Source organism: Phragmites australis, chromosome 10, assembly GCF_958298935.1.
Source record: "Phragmites australis chromosome 10, lpPhrAust1.1, whole genome shotgun sequence".
NCBI lineage: Eukaryota > Viridiplantae > Streptophyta > Magnoliopsida > Poales > Poaceae > Phragmites > Phragmites australis.
Genome location: NC_084930.1, coordinates 8,934,053 through 8,959,185, shown reverse-complemented (window position 1 = coordinate 8,959,185; position 25,133 = coordinate 8,934,053). Strand labels below are relative to the sequence as shown.

Here is a 25,133-nt window from a genome sequence, read left to right as displayed (position 1 = left end):
TTGTATTTTTTCAATAAAATAATATTATTCCAAAAAAATCCTTGTTCTTGTGGTATGGTGTCTGCAAGAAATAGAGCATCCTCTCTGCGCCAGGATAACTCGCAAGCTGGGCCAAAATGAGCCCGGCGAAAACTTCAGGCAATAATAGCCCACTCGCCCTCCTCTGATTTCTCACCGAATTGCTCCCTTGCATTCCCTAATCTGCTGCTGTTCCTCTGTCTTGTTCCTCACAATTGGGAGCGAACTCTACTTATTTGGATTTAAGTTTTAGACTCGGTACTGTACTCATATTTTATTAAAATTAAATCTTGAAAGAAATAGTTCATGCACGTGGGTAGGTTTGTCAAAAAAGCGGCTTACAAGCTACTCGAATTTGGCTCGCTAAAAGCTTAATTCTAGATTGGCTCATCTAAGATTCGGGCCAAGCTCGAGCCTATCTCAAAGATCATGAGCCGAGCTCGAGCTTAACTCGAGAGCTTCTTATTCTATTCAATAATTTGATAACTGTCAAAGGCTAATCCTTGATAATATTTTCAGGGTGTACTGGACGACGGACGTGTGATCAACATTTTCGGTGGATGTATATGTTGAAGGAAAATGAAGAACACAAGGAATTATCTAGGTTCAGGCCTCTCATAGGATAACAGCCTTACGTCCTGCGTATTTTTTTTATGTTTGGATGAACTTGTTATAAAATGACTTTTTCTCCCTTACAAGCACGGTCCTGCTTCCTTTATATAGTAAGAGGAGAAGGGTACATACAAATAGACCGTGCCAAATCCTGAGACCGGTCTAAAATTAACGGAGCCAACTACTCCTAGCCTATGATGACGAAGGATAGGCAGGTCTGTCCTACTCTAGTCGACCGGTATGTCTTGCCCCGTCACCGCGCACCACACACTTGCCTATGAGACCATCCCACTTCCCTGGCCATCCCATAGGCCCTGTCCCATCTGCTAAACAGCACCACGCCTCCCTGTAAGGCCATCCCGTAGCATTTAATGCTACGAGACCGGACACTGATCCTTTGCGCTGGCCACAACTTTGCTCGCCGAGAGGGGATATCTGGGGAAGGAAAATACTTGAGTGGATAGCTGAATATACTTGATGTCACCTAGAGGGGGATGAATAGGCGTTTTTGAAATTTTAAAAAACTCAGCAGCAGATTAACAGAGTCCGGATACTCCGGTGAAGTTCGGATACTCCGGCTGTCCGGAGTATTCGGTCTTATCCGGATTATCCGGCTTATAGAGGATTGCGAAATCGAAATGAATCAAAGCAAGTCTACTAGAGTCTAAGAGTTACCCCAGGTTCTACTAGGTGTAAAATGACTTTATCAACAATACCTTGCAGTAAAACACTCACGAATAATAGGATTTGGGAAAATTCCCAAAACTACAAGAACTAGTAAAACTTGCACAAAAATTAAGGAGACAAGGATTTATCCCGAAGTTCGGCCACCTCACTAAGAAGCGCCTACGTCTCCGTTGAGGAGCTCACAAAGAGCCGGGTCTCTTTCAACCCTATCCTCTCCTAGGAACCACAAAGATCAAGCTAGGTTTTCTTACTCAAATCAACGGGCGATTACAAACTTCCCATGGCACTCCACAATCCTTGGGTGCTCTACGGGAGACGCCTTACCGTCTAGGAGCGCGAGGCTCCAAGAGAAAAAAGATCACAAGTGAACGCTTGACAACGAACTCAATGCTCAAAGATAGGATTTTGGCTCAACAACTCAAATCACACTTCCAAACCCTATCTCTCAATTCTTGGAACAAACTAAGCACTAGAGAGGTTTAGAGGGGCTCTTGAATGCTTTGGGAGGCTTTGTCAAAGAGTAGCTCAGCAGCAACAGCAAGCATTCAATGCAAAGAGGTGGGGAGGTATTTATAGCTATCCCTAAAAAACTAACCGTTACTGTTCTGGTTGACCTAACTCGGAGTATCCGGTGAACACCAGAGACTCCGGCCATTATTTCAAAACAGGCTCAGAACAGTGTCAGAACTAGCCGTTACAGTTCTGTTGAACTGATCCGGAGTATCCAATGAACACCGGAGACTCCGAGTGGCACTTAGTCGCCACACAGAAAAGACCCGGAGACTTGCCGGACTCTCTGCTAATTTAAAATAAATTCGAACCGAGACTCTCTGGCGAAGTCTCCCTCGGAGACTCCGGCCGAAAACACTAACTACCGGAGTATCCGGTGAACACCGGAGACTCTGGCCATTTTAAAATTAAATTGAAACCGAGGCTCTCTGCCGGAGTCTCTCTCGGAGACTCCGGCCAAAAACACCAAGCACCGGAGTATCCGGTGAACTCAAGAGACTCTGGACATTTAAAATTAAATCGGAACCGAGACTCTCTGGCGGAGTTTCGCTCGGAGGCTCCGGCCTAAAACACTAAGTACCGGAGTATTCGATGAACACTAGAGACTTCGGACTCAGAACACTTTAGCCTATTTCCCGGTGTCTGTGGGTGAAAGTGTCTCTTAATATTTAGTTCTAAGAGGTTACTTTGAGCACTGAGACACCATCAAAACTATCAATTGCATCCCTCTTGATAGTACGGCTTTCCTAAACTCAATTTCAAAGATAAAATCAAATTAAATCCTATTGAGTACTACAAACCGCTTCTCTTTTCTTTTTGAGGGACGCCAACATCGTATAACTTCACCAATGGAACTAAAATCTGTTCATAGCTTCAATAAACTCATTAGTCCCTTAATTGTTTTATTATCAATAAGCCAAAACCCACTTAGGGGGCCTAGATGCACTTTCAATAGCATTAAATGAGATTAGACTAGTTAGTTGAGTACTTGCCCCGCGACCAACATGAGCTGGTCGTGGGGTTTTCTTCTGTGATCAGGGGACTGGTCGTGGGAGCCCCCTGATCGTGCGAACCCCCTAGTCACACGGTAGGGTAACAATCTTGATAAATCACCTGCGAGCTGACATTTGCCGATGTGAATCCCCTAACAGGGCACCCCTTTATTCTTTACACCGATAGTAGCCCCCAAATCCTTTGTGGATGTGCGAGACTGAGTGGTTTGCCATGTGGTCATGGCCGAGCCTAGTGGCACCACTTGGGCCCCAAGGGGACATAAGTTCATCTAGGGAGTGGTCGTCGACGTGGTCCACTTTTGTGGTCAGCTCAAGAAACAGCATCCTGAGAGGAGATTAAACGTTCGGAGAGAGAGAACGTGGGAGAGAAAAAAAGGAGGAGGTGGGAGAGAGAAACATTGACTGCCACCAGACTCGAGCGAATCTCAGTTCCCAATGCGCGACCTTTCGAATTTCGAACGGACCAGTCCCTATGGTAGTTGAGATACCGCAACGGTCCTATAAATGGAGCGTCGATGGCTCCCCACAGATCCTTTCATCATCTCCCTTAACCTCAAAGCCTTTTCCCTCCGCCGCTATCCGTACTCCCGCTACAAAGCCTTTGCCGTTCGTCACCGTCTGTACTCCTGCTGCCACCTATGCTGCATTCCAATGGCATCGCACACCGACAATGAGCTAGACCTCCCCAAATCCAAGTGCAATTCGGTGAAGCTAAAACAAATGTGTGAGAACCACCAGCTCCCTTGCCACTTGTCGTCGGTGTATCGCCCTGGGGAGAGCGTGCCTGCTCCCCATCAGGGGGAGATCGTGATGTTCATCCCTTTCTTCTTGGTCGATCTCGTGTCGTTCTTTTATGAATTTTTCACCACCGTTATCTCCTTCTACGATATCTGCTACATCCACCTCAACCCCAATTCCATTATCATGCTGAGCGTCTTTGCTCACATGTGCGAGAATTTCATCGGGGTCGAGCCGTGTCTTGACCTCTTTAGGTTTTTCTACATGGGTAGGTTATAGACCAAGCCGACCACCGGAAGCTATGGGTTTTGCCTCGATGATTGCGTTACGGATGCCTACCTCGAGATGAGCCTTATGTCATCGTGGTCGGACTGGAGGGAGGATTGGTTCTACCTCACGATAGAAGATTCCTTTGATAACCTCCATGCGCTGGGCACATCGGCGCATGTCAACGAGATATGAGGGAGCGCCCCCACGATAACACCTAAGTTACTGACCCTCGCTGCACGGTTCAAGGTGCTTGCAGACATTGGGCTGTTAGGATCAGATGTTACTTATGACTTTATCAAGCGCTAATTGTGCCCCTTGTGGAGGAGAGCACATTCGGCATACAAATACACCGAGGGTGATGACATCGCTCAGGAAAGCTCTGCGGGTAATATCGCAGTCGTTTCCTTTGCGTTCATTCTTAATCATGCAACATCTTAAGTATCCCTCCTACCCAGATCTTCCTGACGAGGTCTTTGAGTCGTGGGTCAAATTCCTAATGGCGGCCACCCGGAGGAAAGATGGCCCTCGCGTGGTGTTCCTCCGATGTGTGATCTCCCTTTGTCGAAGAGGGCTCGGATCAGACTGGTATGTTTAGCATTTCTCTAGATTTCTACCTCAAGACCTTCTCTTGGGTTAGGGTTTCATGGTTTGCATCGCTATAGGGTCTTCCTGATGTTGATGTCTTGCGCACGATGATGGTCGACGAGGTCATGGAGGTCACCCGGGAAATCAATCCTGGTGCCCGCATGCCATCTCTGTCGCCTAGTACCGCCTCGATCGGTTGACAATCTGGTCATGGTACCGACCCAACTAGTCGTGGTGGTGACCAGACTACTCGGAGCTGGATATTGACCATGGGTGGAGGTTCTGCGAGCAGCGTCGGTCAACAGAGGGTCAACCAGCCTCACTCTGACTAGCCTCGCCCCGACGAGACCAAGGGAGTGATGGTTGCTGCTAGCTAAGCGTCCAAACAAGGGGGAAGAGACCGACGAAGGACTCAGACTCCGCGAAAACATCCAAACATGCTCAGGGGGAACTGACCACCGGTGGTGCGACGACATCCCCGACTTCCCTGTCTAGCCAACCCGGTGGCTTTACGAGGACAAGACTTGTGCTCACCCCTCTGTTGATGTGGTAAGTTCTTCGGCTAGGTGTAGATACTTGGAGCTCTTTCTTAACTCCTCGATTTGTTGTTGTTGCAAGTCCTCAACCCTACGAACGGCCCCGGTCGTAACTCCCCTGGCACCTTAGCATGGCGCTTCAGCCCCCCAGCCAACAGTAGTTACGACACCGAGAGCACTTGTCTTGACTCCTGAGCCTACAGAGCCGATTGTGGAACCCGTTTCAGCCTCCGACTTGCTTTCCTTTATCGCCAGCCTCCCCTCCTCTATCCATAAATTGATCGCCAAGAAGTAGAGATCAAACCGTAGATGCACTGAACTGGAGAGGCTGATGGCTGAAGAAAAGGAAGCGAGACTCTTGCTTCACCAGGAGAATACCAAGCTTTAATAGGAAAAGGTCGTGCTCACCGCTCAACGTTCCGAGCTCCATGAGAATGAGCGTGGGACCTGCGTCATTCTTGAGGAAGCCCTTAAGGCAATTCAGATGCCTCTGAAGAGCATCGAGCTAGACGCCGCCGACCTAAAGGATGAAAGAACTCGACTGGGCTAGGCCTATACCATCCACGTCCTGACGAAGAAGTTTTTCAGCTCCCGGGCATCCTGTCCATGAAGCCATCAGAGGATGTGGTGAAGGCTGCGAAAACCACTGTGGTGTACATTCTCTAGTGCTACCGCTGTCATGACCCCAACTTCAACCTCGAACTTGTCTGGGAGGGGGTCATGACTGACGGTCTCATAGCTACGGAGAGGCTGGAGGTAGAGTGCCAAGGGTCGGTGGATTACGTAGGGTCTCTCTTCCAGGTGGAGACTATCAAAGAAGAGTAAACTCTGAACTGTAACTTAGGTTTGTATTATACCTGAATGAATTGTTTCATTTCTCTGATGAGCTTGTGTTGTCATTGTGGTTGTAGAGTCCCTAAAATTCCCTCCCCTCCTTCTCACTACAAGCCCCTGACCACGCCTGCTGATGACTCCGTTGACCAGTGCATTCAGGAAGCGGTGGTCAAGTGCGAACTTAGGTTCACGGTTAAGTGAGAGACCCTGCAAGTGATCTTCGAGGTGCGTTAGCCCTACCCTCACTTAGTCGCATGTGGTCTTAGGCCAGCCAAGTGAGGATTGACCAGCTCACCCCTGCGCGGTTTACGATCTGTTTCTTTGATCAACTTGTCAGGAGGAGCTGCTCACGGTGCAGAGAGGCCTGGAGCAAATGACAAGGGAGGACGACTAGCGGCGAGCGTATTTCTATGACCTCCTAAGCTGGACATTTACCTTGTTTGATTCGCTGGTCCAGGTTGCAGGCATTCAAATCCGCCCTACTTTTGGAGACATCATGACTGGTCATGTTGAATGACTCTTGGGGGCTTCCTATGAGGTGCACATGTCGCCGCAACCCACGGTGTCTATCTTGCATTTCCTTGTGTCAGCAAACACTTCCTCGATCTTGACCTCGCTCCGGCGATCTCCGAAGGATTCGTTGGCGTTCGAAAGACCATAGAGGAGCTTCATGACCTTGCGAGCTCATTTCATTTTGCAGCTCAGTCTCTACTTTGGTCCATCCGGTTTGACCCACTGAGGGATATCTTTGGATCCTAGACACACCTGGATCAAAATCGTAAGAACCAACCCCCTGGCATAACTTGAGTGGTTATTTTGTAATAAAAGGCCCTATATTTAAGTAAATCTTATATGTGTTCATCTGGCAATTGGGTTCTAACTGCTTGCTATATTTAGGGGGTACCACGGCTTTCTGTGCCACTTGCTAGTTAGATTTATGGCGACTAGGACAACCCTTAGCATGACAAGCCCTTCGGTGACGACTAGCGCTTGACCCGAGCTAGGACTTGTGGCATCACGGTGACCAGCGCTCGATCAGAGCTCGACCAACGCTTGACGAGCCCTTGAAATTGCACGAGCGGATGCCTAAATCCCCTCCCCTCAAATGATTTATTGCTTACCATATGAGCGAACAGGTCACAAGCTTTTAAAAAGGAATCCTTAGTTGTACTAGCCCCCGACCGTCTGGTCGGTAGAAAAGCTTTGGACCAGGCAGTCAAGATTTTGAATCAGAAAAACTCACAATCCCTCGGGAGACCGTTCTTATCTGGGAAATCCTGCAAAACAGAGAGTATGATTTTTTGAATCAGAAAAACTTACAAGCTATGTTCCACGCTCGTTCGAAAGATCTTGCAAAATAGAGAAATAGACTCATCTTTGAGCAACCCTACATATAGAACTTGTGCAACTGGGCTATGTTCCAGGAGTTGTTCAATTCACGGCTGTCCTCCATGGCTAGCTTGACCGCACCAGGTCAGGTAATGTCGACAACTTTGTAGGGCCCCTCCCACTTGGGGGAGAGGTTATTCTATCTTGTCTTTATTTTGGATTTGTCTAAGGACGAGGTCGCCCACAACCAATGCCCGCTCTCGCACCTTGCAATCATGATACCGTCTGAGACTTTGCTGATATGGGACTGCTCGAATTAGAGCATGATCATGAAACTTTTCGATTAGGTTTATGTCATCCTATTGTCGGGCCATCTGGTCGGTAACCAAGTATCTGGTCATTCAAGAAGACTGAAGGGCAATCTCAGATGGGAGCATTGCTTTTGCGCCAAAGATCAGGAAGAAAGGAGTTTCGGTCATAGCCTTGCTAGGGGTCGTTTGCAGTGACCAGAGTACTATGGTGAGCTCTTCCACCTAGCGTATTGAATAGCTCTTAAGCCGATTGAAGACCCGAGCTTTGATCCCTTGCAATATCATCCCATTTTACCTTTTGACCTATCCGTTGCTTTGGGGGCGTACCACCGACGCTTAACAAACCTTGGCCTCGATCTCTTCGTAGTAGTCTTAGAAAGTGCTACTTGCAAACTGAGTCCTGTTATCCGTAATTATGTGGTTTGCACAGTCAAACCGCAATACCAACCCACGTATGAACTTGATTGCTGCTGCGGTGTGATCTTCCTGACAGACTCGGCTTCGATCCACTTAGTGAATTTGTCGACTGCTACAAATAGGTATCAAAACTGTCAGGGGCTTTAGGGAACCATCCTAGGATATCGAGCCCCTAAACATCGAAAAACCAAGAGAGTGGTATGGTTTGTAGTGCTTGAGCTACTAGGTTGGTATGTTGGCCATGGTACTAATATGACTCGCATCATTTCACCAGCTCACAAGCATCCTAGAGGGTCGTGGGCCAATAGAATTCTTGCCGAAACGCTTTTCTGACCAGTGAGCAGGATAAAGCATGGCTACCACATATGCCTCTGTGGATATCAGAGAGAACTGTGCTCCCCTCTTCCTAAGTGATGCATTTCAGTAAAAGGTTGTTGCTCCCTCTGCAGTAAAGGCTTCCCTCTACCATAGAGTATATGCGGGCCTACCACGTGACCCTTTCTGTTGACGCATCATCATTAGGGGCTGCTCAATTCTGAAGGTATGCCAAGATCTAATTCATCCAGGCCGTACCTGTAACATCCTGAGTTTAGGTATGCTAATTAATTACAAATTTTACTCCAAATTAAAACTTTTTAGATTTATTAAGCTAACTAAGGTTAAGAAAATAGGTATATGGATGTATATATAGTACTATATATACATTCCTGTATATTAGATGTGCTAGTTGAATAAGTGTTCCAAAGTGCACTGGAATTATTTCCAAAATATTTCTTCTATTAAAATGTTTCTAATGCATTGGTTTATGGTTTTTGTGGTTCTTGGTGTGGAGATTTGAAATTGAATGTCTCTCAATTTAAAATCTACTCTTAGTTTTCCCTCAGCTCAAATCAAGTTGGATTCAAATCCTCTTCTGAAGATCTTGATCCAAATCCAAATCAAAGTTTGAATATGTTCGTTTGAGTTGATCATAACCCAAAGTCAAAATAAAATTCAAATACATCATTTGAATTCATCCCAAAAATTACTTCTCTTTTTCTTTTTCCATTTTCTCTCATGGGTTCATTCTCCCTTCCTTCTCCCTTGCGCGGCCCACGGCACCCAACCTGGCCTCCCTTCCCTTTCCCTTTCTCCCTTTCCTCCCGCGCGCTCGGCCCACTCGCTTGCGCACCGGCCTGCGCGCTCGCCCGCACTCCGCGCGCCGCTCGATCGTCCGTGTGTCCACGCATCACCCATCTGCGTCACGCCCGCGCCTCTCCCCCCTTTCTCCTCCCTCCAGCGCGACGCGCCCGTCGCTGGCCCCCATTTTCCCCTCTCCGGGAAATATCCCGTGCGCCCGACCGACCTCCGCTTCTCCTGCTCTCTCCTTTCTCTCTCACTCTCTCTCCACCCATGCTTGTGCGCCCACGCTGTGCCACTTCCACACTCGCGCACGCGCGTGGCCAGCGCAGTCCGGCCATGCCACGAAAATAAAGGTGGGTGTGGCCTCGCCACCTCACTGCCACTCAGCTCACCGACGATCGCGTGACGCAAGCGACCACACCGCCTCGCTGCTCCCTTCCCCCTCTATAAATAGCATAGCCCTAGCCCGCTCCCCTTTTTCCCATTCATCGCCGCCGCCGCCATTCCACGCCGCCGCAGCTCGCCATCGTCGATCAGCCGACCACGTGCTGCCCAGGAGCTGGAGGAGGACGTCGCCATCCCTGTGCCACTGTCCGTTCACTAGAAGCACGATGGGAGCCCACCCGCACCGGTAGCTGAGCCACCTCTGCCGCCACCGCTCCGTCGCATCACCGGTCGCCGTCTAGCTTCTCACCATTTCCGAGCCTGGTGAGCTTCCCGCCCCCTCGTGCAACCCCCCTAGCTAGCATGTCGTCACCCTCGTGCTTCCTTCTCATGCGTAGCCACACGCCGCCGAGCTTTTTCTCCACCACCGTGCTTTTGCTCGCCGCTGGTGTGCTTGTGCCTCTTCGTGTGGTCCGGCCATCGTGCCATCTAGTCCAGTGAGCCTTAGGCTCCTTTTTCCTGCAAGTAAATCACACTTAGGATAGGGGAAATGCTGCTCAATTTCTGTCCCACCACGTAGACCACCTCCGGCCGCTGTCTGGTGCCGCTCCGGATCCAGCCCACCGCCGATAAGCCCCAGACGAACTCGTCGTCACGTGTAGAAGCCCAGCAACCATCCGTCGTCGTGAAACCCTAGTGGGTGAGTGATTCCGGTGAGCCCTCCAGCGTCGCTCTGCCACAATCGCCCGTCGTCGACCCCCCTGCCTTTGCCGCTCTGCTCGGGCCAACGCGCCCGCGCGCACGCGCGCACGCGCGCGAGTGACCAGGCCGTCCTCGCGCCTGCGCGGCCCAGCCCTGCTGGCCAGCCCACCCACAGGTCACGCCCCAGTGGGCCGATCCCGCTCCTCAGCCTATTATGACCGGCTAGTCCAACCCGAATGGGCCAATAATGTGCAGCCCAAGCCTGACCCAGCCTGTCCAGGCCTGGACCTGGCCCAATCCGAGCCATTTCGTCCCAACTAGGTACTATTCATGTGAGTCCCAAAGAGTCACTATTCATGTGGGCCCAGACTACTGTTCAATGGCCCCACATATGGGTCCCACATATGAATAGTGCTATTTTGTAATTTTCCGATTTAATTTTCGATTAAATCTTCCGGGAGCTATAACTTCTCTGTTCTGGCTCCGGTTTTGATGATTCTTTCGCTGAAATTCATGTAAAATAAAGATCTACTCATCTATCACATCGTGATATCTATTAGGGCTCATTTGACTTTCCATTTGGTGTTATTTGATTCTTCTCTATATAGCCGTTATTGATCGTAGTCGCAATTGCAAAGCAACTAGAGTTCTGCAAGTGCTATGCGGGAAGTGTCAGGAGTGAGAGATTCTAACTACAACCAAGAACTTGAAGAGAACTTTGAAGAAGAAAAGTACTATCTCCTTGATGGGCTAGATGGTTGGCAGGGAGGGAAACTCCAAAGCTGCCTCGCTCTCCCGCATGTGAGGTAGGGCGCAGGTGATGAGCAACATTGATGCTTCCATAGCAGTGGCTGCAAAAGTGGACGCCCTCCGACCCCTCCCAGTCTCCCCCTGTCCCGACCCCTACCAAGTCCATCGATCGCATGTCCACTGCTTCCGCAACCTCGGCCTCGCCTTCGACAACGATGAGCCCTCCACCTCCACGGTCACCGCTCTGCCCGACGGCACCGAGTGCCTCGGTAGCTTGCATCATGGTGCTCTCAATTCTCCTCCGCGCACCGACCTCGCCCCTATGGAGCTCAACTAGATTGGCCTCCGTCTGCAACGTGTGTTCCTGTGGAAGGTCACCGGTTCGATCCACCAAGTGCTCAGGCTGGCCATCGATGTCTTCGAGTGAGGTACCACAGCACTACTGGTTCTGTCAAGAACCAGGTCTGCCTGTCCAATCCCATTGAATTGCCGATCAGAACTTGAGATCTAATTTCCTTATCTCCTGGTAGCTTTTTGCTAATATTCAATGCCACCCTTACTTCTGAGCAATTGCTGTTTTTTTATTGAGGCTGTCTAGTTGTATGTTGACATATTTTTGTTCCAAAATCTATCAAATTTTTGTCCAATCAAATAGTGCCACGTGGAGGATTTGAATGATTTTTTAGACAAATCTGTCAGATTTTTCTGTGCTGGATTCAATAATCTTAACGGGCCGACCCGCAATAGATCCACAAAGTAGCTGGACGAGATCCACAAATTTATATATGGGCCGGCCCACAGAACACAGAGAAAAAAACCATCCATATACAGGAAGGCCCACACAAAAAAAAAGCCACATAAAATAGATCAAACGAGTATGTAAAAAAGCCCATAGCAAAAAAATGAAAAAAAAGCCCAAAACGACCATCTTGCAGCGCAAGAAGAATCCAAAAAACACTCCGTCCCCTGGCTGCTCACAAGCACAGACAAAAAAAAAAGCTTCAAAACAATGGATGAACAAGAGAACGTAATGGAACCTCAACATGTTCTAAATTTGTAGCACCAGGATAGCTGCTGCTTGGTCATCTCATCTCATTGATGAATCAGAAAACCCTACCCCAGATCCTTCATGCATACATGCAGTAGCTTTTGATTAGTTGATTGGGGGACAAATTAATCCAGTTCAATAGACACATATGCAAGATGAAGCTTAGGAATATGCATGATTGATCTCAAAAAACTATAATGTAGGCTTGTGCAACAAAAACATGTAGATAGAAAAAAGAGATAAAAAAAGAGAGGAAGACAAGCAAACAAAAAAAAACAACTAGGAAAGTAAACCCAAACTCACTTTCAAAAACAGTCCAAAAAATGTTGTCCCCCTGCATATACTCTGATGATCAAATCCTACAAAATTTAAGCAATCTCTGCAATAGCAACAGACTTACTGATGGCCTGTCCCCTGGCCTTCAAAACAATCTCTTTCATTCTCCGATCCTACATTGTACATAGGCAATAACTTATGTAAAACAAAATTACGGAGTAGAGTTCATGTCTAATACCTAAAAACATACAAAATCATTCCATAATAATAGGAGAATGCTGACTGGCATGACCATTAAAAAAATGAGTTCATAACCTTGAACACTAATAAAAAAACTAGCAAGAGAGTATAAACAGTATCCTATTGAAGCAAAAGTAGGAAGAAATCAGGATCTGCACCTCTCCTTTGCCGCACAAAGGGACTGATTAGCAACAAGAAACACCACCAAAAAAATTTCCCAGCACACAACACAAAGCGTTTGGAACTAATTTTAGCAGTGACCACATAAAAAAATCAGGCCTTACAATGTAGAAACTGCATTAACCACTGATAATCAAACTATTGACACCTAAAGCCCTCCTGCAGACATCCATAAAATTTAAACACGATCCTAGTGTGGCAGTCTGACAACATTAATAGCATGTGCCGCATCACCCTAATCACAATAGCTTTGACACGAAACTAACTACATAAAACACCAAACTAAATAGATAATCCTGCATTTCTGCATTGGCATCCTCAATACTATAAACATTATGTACTTTAAAAAATATCATAAGAATCTTGCACATAGATATAGTCAGGAGATGGACTGTAGTTAAACACAATCTTCCTATACATTGTTCAGGAGTCCCCCAAAATATACCATTAGACATAAATCATCACCTATGCATAATGTATAAATAAAAATGAGAAAATAATAGAGACAACAGCAACATTGATGCTAACTATAAATCATCACCTATGCAAAATCAATTGCACCTGAACATGGATTTGGCCATGAGAACATAAATACAGAGAGAGACACAAACAAACATACACATAACTAGAATGATAGAAATAGAAAGAGGGACACCTATTTACAGAATTAAAAGAGAAAGAGACACAAGAGATATAAACAAAAATAAACATATATATAAATAGAAAGAGTGACACCTATTGATAGAATCAAAAGATAAAGACACACAAGAGATATAAATAAAGGCAAATACATACACAATCATACAGAATATAAAGATAGAATTGTATACAAATACATAAAAAAGCAGGGCACAAGATAAAAAGCACTATACGTAATGTACATATAAATTTAAGAAATCTAAACAAATAAAAAAGCAGGGGACTTAACAGAAGAAATGGGTGATGACGGAACTTAACAGGTTACTAACTGTTTTTGGCACCTTTCCAATCTCTAAATATTGTACTGGGTGAGAGTGGTATTGGGTGCTAATCTCGCGCATCATGACCTCTGTCACCTCCATAAAATGCCCGGGATTAGGTGCTCTGATCAGGAAGGACATCACCACATGCTGCAACCTTAAGAACAAAGCAAATATCTCATGAATTCCAAATCAAAATCAGTACAACTGACAAAAAAAGAAGCAAACAACATAAGAGAAAGAGAGAGATACAGAGAGAAAAACATATAGAGAAATAGAGAGAAACATACATATATATATATTTACATATATATATATATGTATACAAAAATATATTCACATATATATACATACAAACATACAGATAGAAAAATACATTAGAGAAAGATTGAGAGAGAGAGAGTGAGGGAGAGAGACAGAAAGGGAGAGAGATACAGAGAGTAAGATTTTAAACATCAGAAAAATAAATAGAGAGAAGGAGAGAAAGAGAGAGATACAGAGAGAAATAGAGAAGGAGATAAAGAAAGACATTCAGAGAGAAATACCTACATATAGGGAGAAAGAGAGAGAAAGATTTTAAACATCAGAAAAATAGACAGAGAGAGATACATAAATATAAAGAAATAGAGGGATAGAAACATACACAAATAAAAGAGAGAAATAGAAATATAGAAACAAATAGAGAGAAATAGAAATATAGATCAATAAAGATAGAATTGTATACAAATAGAGAGAAATAGAAATATAGCAACATATATAAATATAGAGAAAAGGGAAAGAAGAAAAAAAAGAAACAGAGAGGGAGATAGAGGGATTTGTCCATCAGAACATAAATACAGAGAGAGACACATAACTAGAATGATAGAAATAGAAAGAGGGACACCTATTTATAGAATCAAAAGAGAAAGAGACACAAGAGATATACACAAAGAACAAAGCAAATATCTCATGAATTCCAAATCAAAATCAGTACAACTGACACAAAAGGAAGCAAACAACATAAGAGAAAGAGAGAGATACAGAGAGAAAAACATATAGAGAAATACATATAAAGAAAAAGAGAAATACATATAGAGAAATAGAGAGAAACATACATATATATATACATATATATATATATATATATATATATATATGCATACAAAAATATATTCACATATATATACATACAAACATACAGATAGAGAAATACATTAGAGAAAGATTGTGTGTGTGAGAGAGAGAGAGTGAGGGAGAGAGACAGAAAGGGAGAGAGATACAGAGAGTAAGATTTTAAACATCGGAAAAATAAACAGAGAGAAGGAGAGAAAGAGAGAGATACAGAGAGAAATAGAGAAGGAGATAAAGAGAGACATCCAGAGAGAAATACCTACATACATAAATACCTACATACAGGGAGAAAGAGAGAGAGGAAGAGATATAGAGAGAAAGATTTTAAACAAAAATACACAAATAAAATAGACAGAGAGATACATAAATATAAAGAAACAAAGGGACAGAGACATACACAAATGAAAGAGAAATCAGATGGAGATCAATAAAGATAGAATTGTATACAGATAGAGAGAAATAGAAATATAGAAACATTGATAATAGCACAAAAACAAAATTACTTGACTCAATCTGCAAGGTGCATATTGTTATCAAACGAGACGGTTTAGTAATGGTGAAACCATAAAAGAGTAACTTTGTCACAGAAACACAAAGTCATTTAGCAAATTATCAATCCTCTATAACATGTACACTTTCCAAAAAAACTTTGCGAAACCATCTGATTTTACGGAAGGTAGAGAAAGAACTGGCCTGAAAAGTTCAACTAATTAATCTTTTGAGGTGCACTAAAAATTAAATCTAAACAAGGTAGCTCATTTTGTTATTCATCTCTTGAGAAACTACAGAGTACAGACAATCCTTAAACAATACAGTGAAAATACCCTCTGTGTGAGACAACATATATGAAGGCATAATAAAAAATATTGTATATCTTAACACATAACAAACAGAAACATAAATGGAGCAAATAACAAAGGTATCACAGAAAAAGATTGTATACATAAATAAAGCAAATAAGAAATGTATTACAGAAAAAAGCAAAAAACATGAAAGAATAAAAAACACAAAAAGAAAAGGAGAATAGTGACAAACCCAAAGAAGGATCAAGTTGTCGTTCATCATCAATCATCTTTGTTCTCGCTTCATTGAACAACAACAACATTTTAAGAATTAAATCTTCACAGCTCAATTGAGCTTTCTTAGATTGTTCAACAAAATGATCTACAAAAATCTGACATAGACCATCTTTAGCCTGTGAAGGAAAGAAAAAAAGGCACTGTTAAAACAATGTTAGAGTAAGAAACAAGAATATTGAAATTATAAATAAAGAATGAAGAAAGCACAATAAAACTAAAAAAAATACCTGAGGGGGAAGAAAAGAACAAAAAGAACTCTCAACTCTAGACATAAAATCAGAAGACATTGAAATTATGTCGAAAGTTTTCTGATCATACTTAGTAGAGACGTGTGTGGAGGTTGGTTTTGATTTCTTGTCATGCATAATATTTTTGCTCTGAGGAAAAAAACAAATAAACCGTAAGTGATCATAACAATTAAAACAACTAACTCCAATATCAGCAAAAAGACATATAAAAAAGGACATACCTTGACATTCATGATATCAGCAAGAATAGAAGCATCCAACTTCCTCTTCAACTTTTGGACTTTCTTAAAAAAAGAAAAAAAAGCATGGATAAAAAAGAAACGGGAGTTAACAACATGTAGAGATAAAAAAAAGAGAATTAAAAATGATAGTAAAACTCATAAAAATGCTTACATCTTTCTTGTACAACTCAAAAATAGCATCATCTAATGCAGAATACTCCCTAGGATCGTTTTGATTCAGACCATAAGATGATTTTAAATGGTCCCCATCATAACCATACTCATCGGGGATCATTCATTTCTATCACCGTTATCCATCTGAAAAATGAGGACAAAAAACATTCTCTTACACAAAAAAAAACATGAATAACAAGGTAAACAACTATGCACTTACGAAAAATAAATAACACCAAACATGAACATTGGCAGTGGCTGTAAGTATGCTGCACATAAAAAAAATATGTGCTAAAAATTTATACATATCTATGACTAAAATTGAACATACTACATACAACACTTAGCGGATCAGCATGTGTTGCGCATAATTAAAAAAAAATAGAGAGAGAGGGTGAGAGAGAGAGAGAGAGGGGGAGGCAAGGAACTTTCCCTTCACATAGGACACAACAAAGTTTACGCTAAAGCAATATAAATCACACACAACGAGCTATATCTATATCACTAATAACCAGGATATGGAAAACACAATGGCAAGCACGACCAGTCGGCAGAGCAGCACCATGGACAACACGGTCGCACCAACACACGATAAGCACAAGATTCAACGGCAACAGAAACTTCCTCACCTGAAAAAAAATCGCTACTCCCCATCACCACCATAAAAGCACAAATAAATCAGAAGGGATTAAAACCAATGAACACTAGTTAGATCAAACGAAGCAAAAAATCAAAATAACCTTACCGAAGTGCAGAAACAACTAATTGCATCTTCCCATACCTGGCTGCTTGCAACAGACCAAACCCTAGCAGTGAAAATTAACCAAAAAAAAGAGAAGAAATCAAAGGAGCATCGGAGGAGGAGCAGTGTGAGAAGAAATCAATAATAACACACAGATCAGCATACTTACAACCACCGAGTGGACCGCTCACCGTGAGTTGAATGGGCGCGTGATTTGGACGAGGAATGGAGGATGAGGAGAGGGAGAAAAGAAGAGAGAGAGAGAGAGAGAGCGCACGAGTCTTCGAGAAAAAATGAGGATAGAGACACCTGCCTGCTGGTTAGTACAACTACCGATGCAAAAGAGAGGGTGCGGAAATCGAGATTAGAAATTCAACGGAGTGTACAGGCTAGCCTCCTTAACGGGTTGTGGTGCGGGTCTATTAACAATAAGGAAAAAAACCACAACAGTTAATCAAACTGAGTGCGATTTTCAAAGCAAATCAAACGGCTACAAATTTGACAGATTTTTCATCAACAATCTGTTGACAGATAAATAGCAAAAATGTTTTTTATTTGTTGATTTGGTCGCTTTGTGCCATGATTCCGTTACTTCTGAGCAATTGTTCTCCTGTTTTTTTTGTGATTTTTGAGGTTTTTTGGGTGGGTTTTTGGACTAGAGCTTGGCTTGGTTCCTTCCCTGCGGTGGTGATTCGTTGGTGTCACGAGGATTTGTTTTTTCTTTTGGGTGATTCTGCGCGAGTTACAAGTACGGACTGTGGAGCACGTGGTGTTCTATGTTTTTTGCCGTGATTTTTATGATGTTCCTCGATCTTAGTTTTAGCTCCCTCTGTAGAATTCTACGCCGAATCCGTGATCTTCTGGTATGTATTTCCAAGTGGATGAGTTCCCTTAACTGGATCTGCCTCGGAGTCTGTGGATTTGCTGCATAAGCTGTCTCTGGATCCCAAGAGCGAAGGCGGCCAGGCCCTGGAGGCGAAGGAGAAGGTATGGTCCGCCTCTTTGTGCACAATTTCAGTGAATCGCTTTGTGATGCTATGATTTGAGATTGAACTGCTTTGCAGGTGTCGAGAGTGCCGAATGGTGCGGCAGCATCTCCAAACCCTCTAGCGGTGTCAGCGGAGCAATGGGCGCAGCGGGATTACAAGGACTTCGCCGTGTACGAAGGTGCCTACCCTGGAGCTTACTACTGTGGAGGTGAAGCACTGTTCGTATTTTATGTCCTGTTTCTAGAGCAATAGTATTGCAGCTGTATAATAGTTACATGTTGCGAAGTTCAGAGCATTTACCTTGAACTCCAATCAATTTGCTTGCGTGCTTTGCATGATGGGGTGATTATCCCGTATACGTGAGCCAGGATGCAGCGGATGCACTTTCATCTGCGAGTATTTGTTCCCTACTAAGAAATTCACAAAGCTTGCGGACACTTGGGCCTTGGTTCAATCTTATGGCCGACCCCTTAAAGTTAGACAGCAAATGCAAATACTTCTATGATTTGAATCATGGCAAAGTGTATTTGGATAAATTGGTTTTGCTTGTTGCTTTCTTCAGGTGCTTATGGGGATATGTACTGTTACCCTCAGTATGGATATGATGGTCAGATTTATGGATCCCAGGATTTCCAGTACCCATACACATACCACCAACCACAGGCTACTGCCAGTAAGCCGGCATACAAGGCTAAAACTGGCAAATCAGCTCCTTCATTACAAGATGTTCTGCTGCAACTGCTGCTGATCAGAAGCCTGTCTTGGTGGATGCCGCCAAAACGACTTCAAACAACACTGATGGTGTAAAAGGTATGAAGAAGGGGACTTTGCCTCTGAAACCAAATGGGTGTTTGGTTAATTACCAGAATCAAGGTAGCAAAGAAGCTTATCCATGGTCTGGTGGTCGTACCTCTTCGGAAAAGCATTTGAAATCTCTGGTGGCAGTCCTACGTCAACTGGTTCTAATCGTAATGACAAGGTATGGTCAAAGAATTTGAATATGCAACCTCTTTGTCATCTATTAATGAGCTAACTCTTCCCCACAAACTTATCTTTGTGTTACCTATCGGATACTGATCAATGATACTTGTCCAATGCATGTACCACAGACAATGTGACGCTATGTTCAATTGTGCTTTTCATAGTGAATTTTACATAGCCTACATACTTACAAGTTTATAGTTTGCTGTATTGGGATCAACTACTTCTGAACATGGACACTTTTCTTGCAGGGCTTGCATGGGCAGAACTCTCCGATGGGGCCACCATCTTCCGGATTCATCAGTTCACTATAATCTGATAGTGGAATGTACAACACAAATGCTTATGGACCTAGCTTTTGGTATGGATCTCATATCTATGGTCCTGGGCTATATGGTGGGTGGAACACATTGTTGAATGGAAAGTACAAGCCCAGAGGAAAAACTTATGGATCTTATGGTTTTGGCAATGAAAACTTGGATGGCTTGAATGAGTTGAAGCGAGGACCAAGAAGTGGTCTCTTTAAAAACAACAAGGTTCTGGAGCAGCTGCTGATGCAAAAGGACAAGAGCTTCCTATCAGCGATGACTCTAATGTTGTTGTGCAGGATCAGTACAACGTGCTAATTTTTTTGAAACCTACTCAGATGCCAAATTTTTCATTATTAAATCGTATAGCGAGGATCATGTTCACAAGAGCATCAAGTATAATGTTTGGGGGCAAGCATTCCTAGCAGAAATAAAAAGCTGGATGTTGCTTATCTAGAGGCTAAGGAAAAATTGAGCAGTTCTCCTGTAGTCCTGCCGTTCTCTGTAAGTTCACTGTCTTATTGTTAAAAAGTTCATTTTCCTTCCATGAACGGTGCGTAAGATTGGACTACATATTCAAGAGATGAGAAAAAATAGCTCCTCTTTTTTCTAGATGGTGTCTTAAAGCAAGCAATAGGATATATATAGAATTAATGGTCGATGATCTTAAGATTGAGGATATGACATGTTTGACCTTTTTTGTTCACTTCTATGCCAATAGCTCACTATTCCTCTACTTGAGATTACATGGCACTACAGTTTAGCTGAATATATCAACTTGCTTAGCTACTTCAACAGCATTATGTTCGATAACCATTTTTCACATATTTAGTAGTTTGCACTGTCTTTTTTTATCTGGTTCGGACTTGCAACTTATATGATCTGAGTTTCTATGTGAAATGGCTGCACTAACTGTACACTTTGTAATATTGAAAGTCCCCATGCTTACTTGATTTTTGAAGCCATTATTGTTGTAAAGCTACTAAATTTTTGAAGCATCACTTTTCTAGATTTGGTGACTCCTCGTTCTTTTGGATCTGGTTTTCTTGCAGGGACAATTCTACATCGCACTATCATGAACTACTGCAATTATCAATCTTAAAATACTTGCAGCACGCGGGAAGATGAAGGGGTTGAACTCTGATGTTCTTGCACCTAGCTGTCTCTTGGATGTTATTATAAAGAAGTTATTTTCGCTATATTTATGTTGGACAAGAAATCAAGAGTGGCATCATTGTAACGTTGGACCTTAGGCATTGTAGAGAACTTTTGCTCTATGAAACTATGCATTATATTTCACACCAGATTTGTTCTCTTCGTGTGGGAAGTGAAATTGATACCGTGTGTGAGATAAAGAAACCGTTGAAACTTACGGGTACCTTACTATATAAACTAAAGATTGCAATCTTCATGTTCTCCTCCACCCCATGTAACCCTCACCACCTTCCATCTTATAGGCACAAAAAAGTTATGAAAAGTTTTTCTATTAGAAGAGGCTATGAAATGCTTGTCACTTGTCAAGCTCCTAGCTATACCTTGTTTTTCTTCCATGAGAGTCCTTGACATATCATCTTATAAATATCATGTACCTACAAATTTTTCTACAAATATTTATCTACTAGATGATGGTATGTTGCCATGACCAAACTATCTATATATACATACATATATATATGTATGTATATATATATATGTATATGTATGTATACATATATATATGTATACATATATATATGTACATATATATGTATACTATAAAACACATGTTGGATAAAACTATAAGGAAAAGAAAAAATTGACGTCAGAAAAATCTCTTAGTCACCACAAAGAAAGTCAAATTTAAAGGCCATATATGGAGAGAAAGATGACAACAGTGAGTCGGAACAGATCAACATCGAGAGATCAGTTGGTTCCAAGTATCTAAACAATATAGTGTGTATGTGGAATGCGAGATTTTCACTAGCACTTACACACACATGGCATATTAGGACTCTTTGTTTAAATGTGTGTTGAAGAGTAGGTGGAAAGAATCATGAGGTATGTGAGGAAAATCAAAGATAAGAGTATTAAGTAGGATAGATAGATAGCTAAAATAAGTCATGTGTCCACAAATTCATATGGACTTGTATTGATCTATGTACGTGCAAGTTAATGATCCATTGCTTAATTAATGAAATGAAGTAATTAGTGAAGTTCCTGATATATAGCAAGTGCTACTTGTGCTTTGCAAGTTGAATTATAAGTTCCACTAGTTTGTTATTTTTTTAAGTAACCATGAGTATTTAAGGAAAAGAAGAATTACATGGATTGTAATTTAAGTTGCACTACTTGTCAGAAATATGTACTATAGCAGACCGCCTCCTACAGAAGAGTGCGACAGCTGCCCTAGCTACATGGGTAGCATTGGAGCTGGACAAGAGAATGGGCGTCTGTCGGAGGATTAACTCCTGTCGCAGAGATCCAGAGAGACCCCTTTTTAAAGATTCGGCCGGAGGATGATCCTGAATAAGTTCGTCGGAGAAATAAATGAAAGTGGAAGTAAATGCAACGGCCGGTGGTGGGGGATGATCGACCTAGTGCAAAGGGAAGTAAATGCACCGGAGTTTAGACAGGTTCGGGCCACACGGGGGCGTAATACCCTACTCCTGTATGGATGCTATATCTTACCCTGAGGGGATCCCTCAGGGATATATCTGGTTACAAGAATATATTGTCTAACTAAGAGCTTGAGGCTCCTTGTTCTAGCTCTGCTCAGGCTTGCTTGCAATATTTTCGTCTGAGTGTGGCACGGTCGACTGCTTGGGTTTGTCTTTTTTCCAATTGTCCTCTCCTCCAATGTTTCAATTGTCCTCTTCTTTCTGTATGCCGATCCTTTTATGCACTCGCCGGCCGCGACATACCCCGAACGGGAAGGAAGGGGCACAAGTTCCAAGACGCCACGACTGGGAAAGGCGTCATCATTTCCTCTGGGCGAAGTGACAGGGGCGGTGGAAAAATGCGGCGCGCGTCCGGTCACTCGTCACTGTGGACGCCTTGGCGACGGGCGCCGTTGAGAGGGCCCACCGGGCAGCCACATAGGCACCCGGCGTGCCCGCCCTGTCTTGTTCCTCTGCCACGGCAGGGCGGCAGGCGGAACGCCTTGATCCTGGCAACGTTATCCCGAGATACACCGGATGATACGGGACGGGACCTGTGCAATTAATGGCCCCACGCCTCTCTGCCAAAGCATGGCAGGGACTGACACTGCAGCGGGAGCAGTTGGGGATGTCAGGCCGCGCACACCCATTAAATGCGGCCTCGGACCTCTGACTGGTTGACGCCTCATCGGCGGGCCCTTCTGGGTCGTCGGGGCACCGAGTGCTCAGGGGTACTGTTCACCTCCCCGAGCACTCTCACACGAACCTTCGGGGAACCGAGTGCTCAGGGGCTGCCACGTGCAATCCCGAGCACTCTCTCCCGAGCACTTTTGCACTGACCCTCGGGGAACCGGGCGCTCGGGGGCTGCCGCACGCAGCCCCCCGAGCGCTCTCTCCCGGAACTTAACTCTTCTGATCGTCGGGGGACTAGGGTGCTCGGGGGCGACCGGGCACCTCCCCGAGCACTTTCTTCCCGGTACTTGGACTCTGCGGGTCATCGGGGAACTGAGGTGCTCGGGGACCAGAGGCTGTGGCCCCGAGCACCTTCTCCCGGGACTTAGATTTTCCTCCTCCCGCAGGAGGGACCTCGCGGGATGGTGACACGTGGCGGGCGGCTGGTCTGGCCTCGGGACTCAGGGACCCCCAGTTCCTGATACACCGACAGCGTCCTTCGGCAACTTGCAATTACTACATGGCCAAGTGGCACGTGATGTGTGTCTTTCAATTTCAGGTTGAACGTGTCGTCTTGTTGATCTCTACATATATGTTTAATTTAATTATTTTTACTGACTGCAAGTGGCTCCTTGTTGTCTTAATTGCACGGTAATGAACAAATGACCGATCATGATATTTTTTTAAGCAGTAGCTGCAATCACAAATATTAATTAATTAAAGTCCATCCGAACTGAACTAACGCATGCATGCATTGCATTGCATTTAGGAATCCATTAGCTAATGCATTGATAGACTTGATCCATGGTCAGCAGCTCGATCACTCAAAAAATAGGCCGGTCTATCACCGATTGTATAATTATGACTGTTGAAGTGTTAAATTCAAGTCTCTTGACTCTTTTCACCTTTCTCACAAATAGATTAAGAATTATTTGTTAAAATTTGGATAAACTATTGCTTCGTCTGGTGTCTACAATATATTTAACTTTGATAGTACTAAATTCATTTTTACCGGATCAAAAATTATATGTCAAAAAGGAAAATTAATAGATCCAATGTCAGATTTTATAAAAATTATGATACATATATAGGATACACTCAATGTGTACGAGCTTATCCAACAGGTGCGTTAGAAATGATATCTTGGGATGGATGCAAACAAGTAAATTGTTTCTACGCTGAGAACTATAGATTGTGTGGGTTGTAAGGGACGTGAATCCGCCTGCCTAGCAGATTTTTTATATGATCGGTTTATCTAGGGCCCAAAATAACCCATATCCTGACTCTATCTTATTGATAGTTACTCAAAAAAAGCTCTACTTAAATTGTCTGATTCCTCTTTACCGAAGAAGCATGTGCTTGAAATAATCGAGCATAGACTTTTCTAATCAAAACGTATCTAGTCTTTATTTCTTTATCATGAGTTATTTTCTTTGGTTAACAATACTTGTTGTTTTCCGATGTTTGCAGGTTCATTAATTTTCTTTTTACCTCGTAAAGGAAACAAAATCGTTAGGTGGTATATTATATCTATTTGTTTATTAGAATTCCTTCTAATGACTCATGCATTCTGTTATCATTTCCAATTGGAAGATATTTTAATCCAATTAAATGAAGATTCTAAATGGATAGATGTTTTTTTTATTTCCATTGGAGGTTAGTAACCGATGGATAGATCTATATTTTTTTACAGGATTTATCATTACTTTAGCTACTTTAGCAGCTTGGCCAATTACCCAAAATTTACGATTATTCTCTTTCCTGATGATAGCAATGTATAGCGGTCAAATATGATTATTTTCTTCACGAGACATTTTACCCCTTTTTTATCATATGGGAGTTAGAATCAATTCATGTTTACTTACTTTTATACATGTGAGAGGCGTATGTATTAAGGTACCAAGTTTAATTTATATACTCCAAGTGGTTCTATTTTTTTTCTCGAAGTTTTGGGCATGGGTTTATATGGTTCTAACGAACCCAGATTTGATTTGGTATGATAAATTAATCAATCTTTTTATGGAGAAATACGAACCGAAAGTAGTGAAAAAAATTCCTATACTACTCTTTTTTTAATAAGAAATGTGAAATAAAAAAAGTGAAGTAAGAGTGCCCCATAGATATTTAATCTTGCCTCCTGTCCCTCCTTACTTTAAGAAAATTTTTGATGAAGAAAAGGAACAATAAATTTATTCATTCATTAAACTCTAGTTTGGGACTGATAGTATTCAACCCGTAGCCTTCGTCTTTAATGATGGTGCTTTGATCAATTAAACTACAATCATACTGGGTATATAACATACCCATTTTTAATAAAACCAAAAAAAGATTCTATTCATCTACCATACTTAAAAAAATAGATGAATCATATACTATATACTCGTATAGGATATGGAGAGACAGTGAGATAAAGTAACCAGTATGTCACAATTTTTTATTCAAAAATAAATGA

The 25,133-nt window shown here is 43.1% G+C and overlaps 1 long non-coding RNA gene across 1 annotated transcript; it reads left to right on the top strand.

Moving 5' to 3' along the window:
* Nucleotides 1-18,652: 18,652 nt before the first annotated feature.
* Nucleotides 18,653-20,729, top strand: LOC133883230 (uncharacterized). Its single transcript, XR_009902841.1, has 3 exons — nt 18,653-19,063; nt 19,317-19,926; nt 20,426-20,729. It is a non-coding gene; the product is annotated as an uncharacterized LOC133883230 (long non-coding RNA).
* Nucleotides 20,730-25,133: the final 4,404 nt, after the last annotated feature.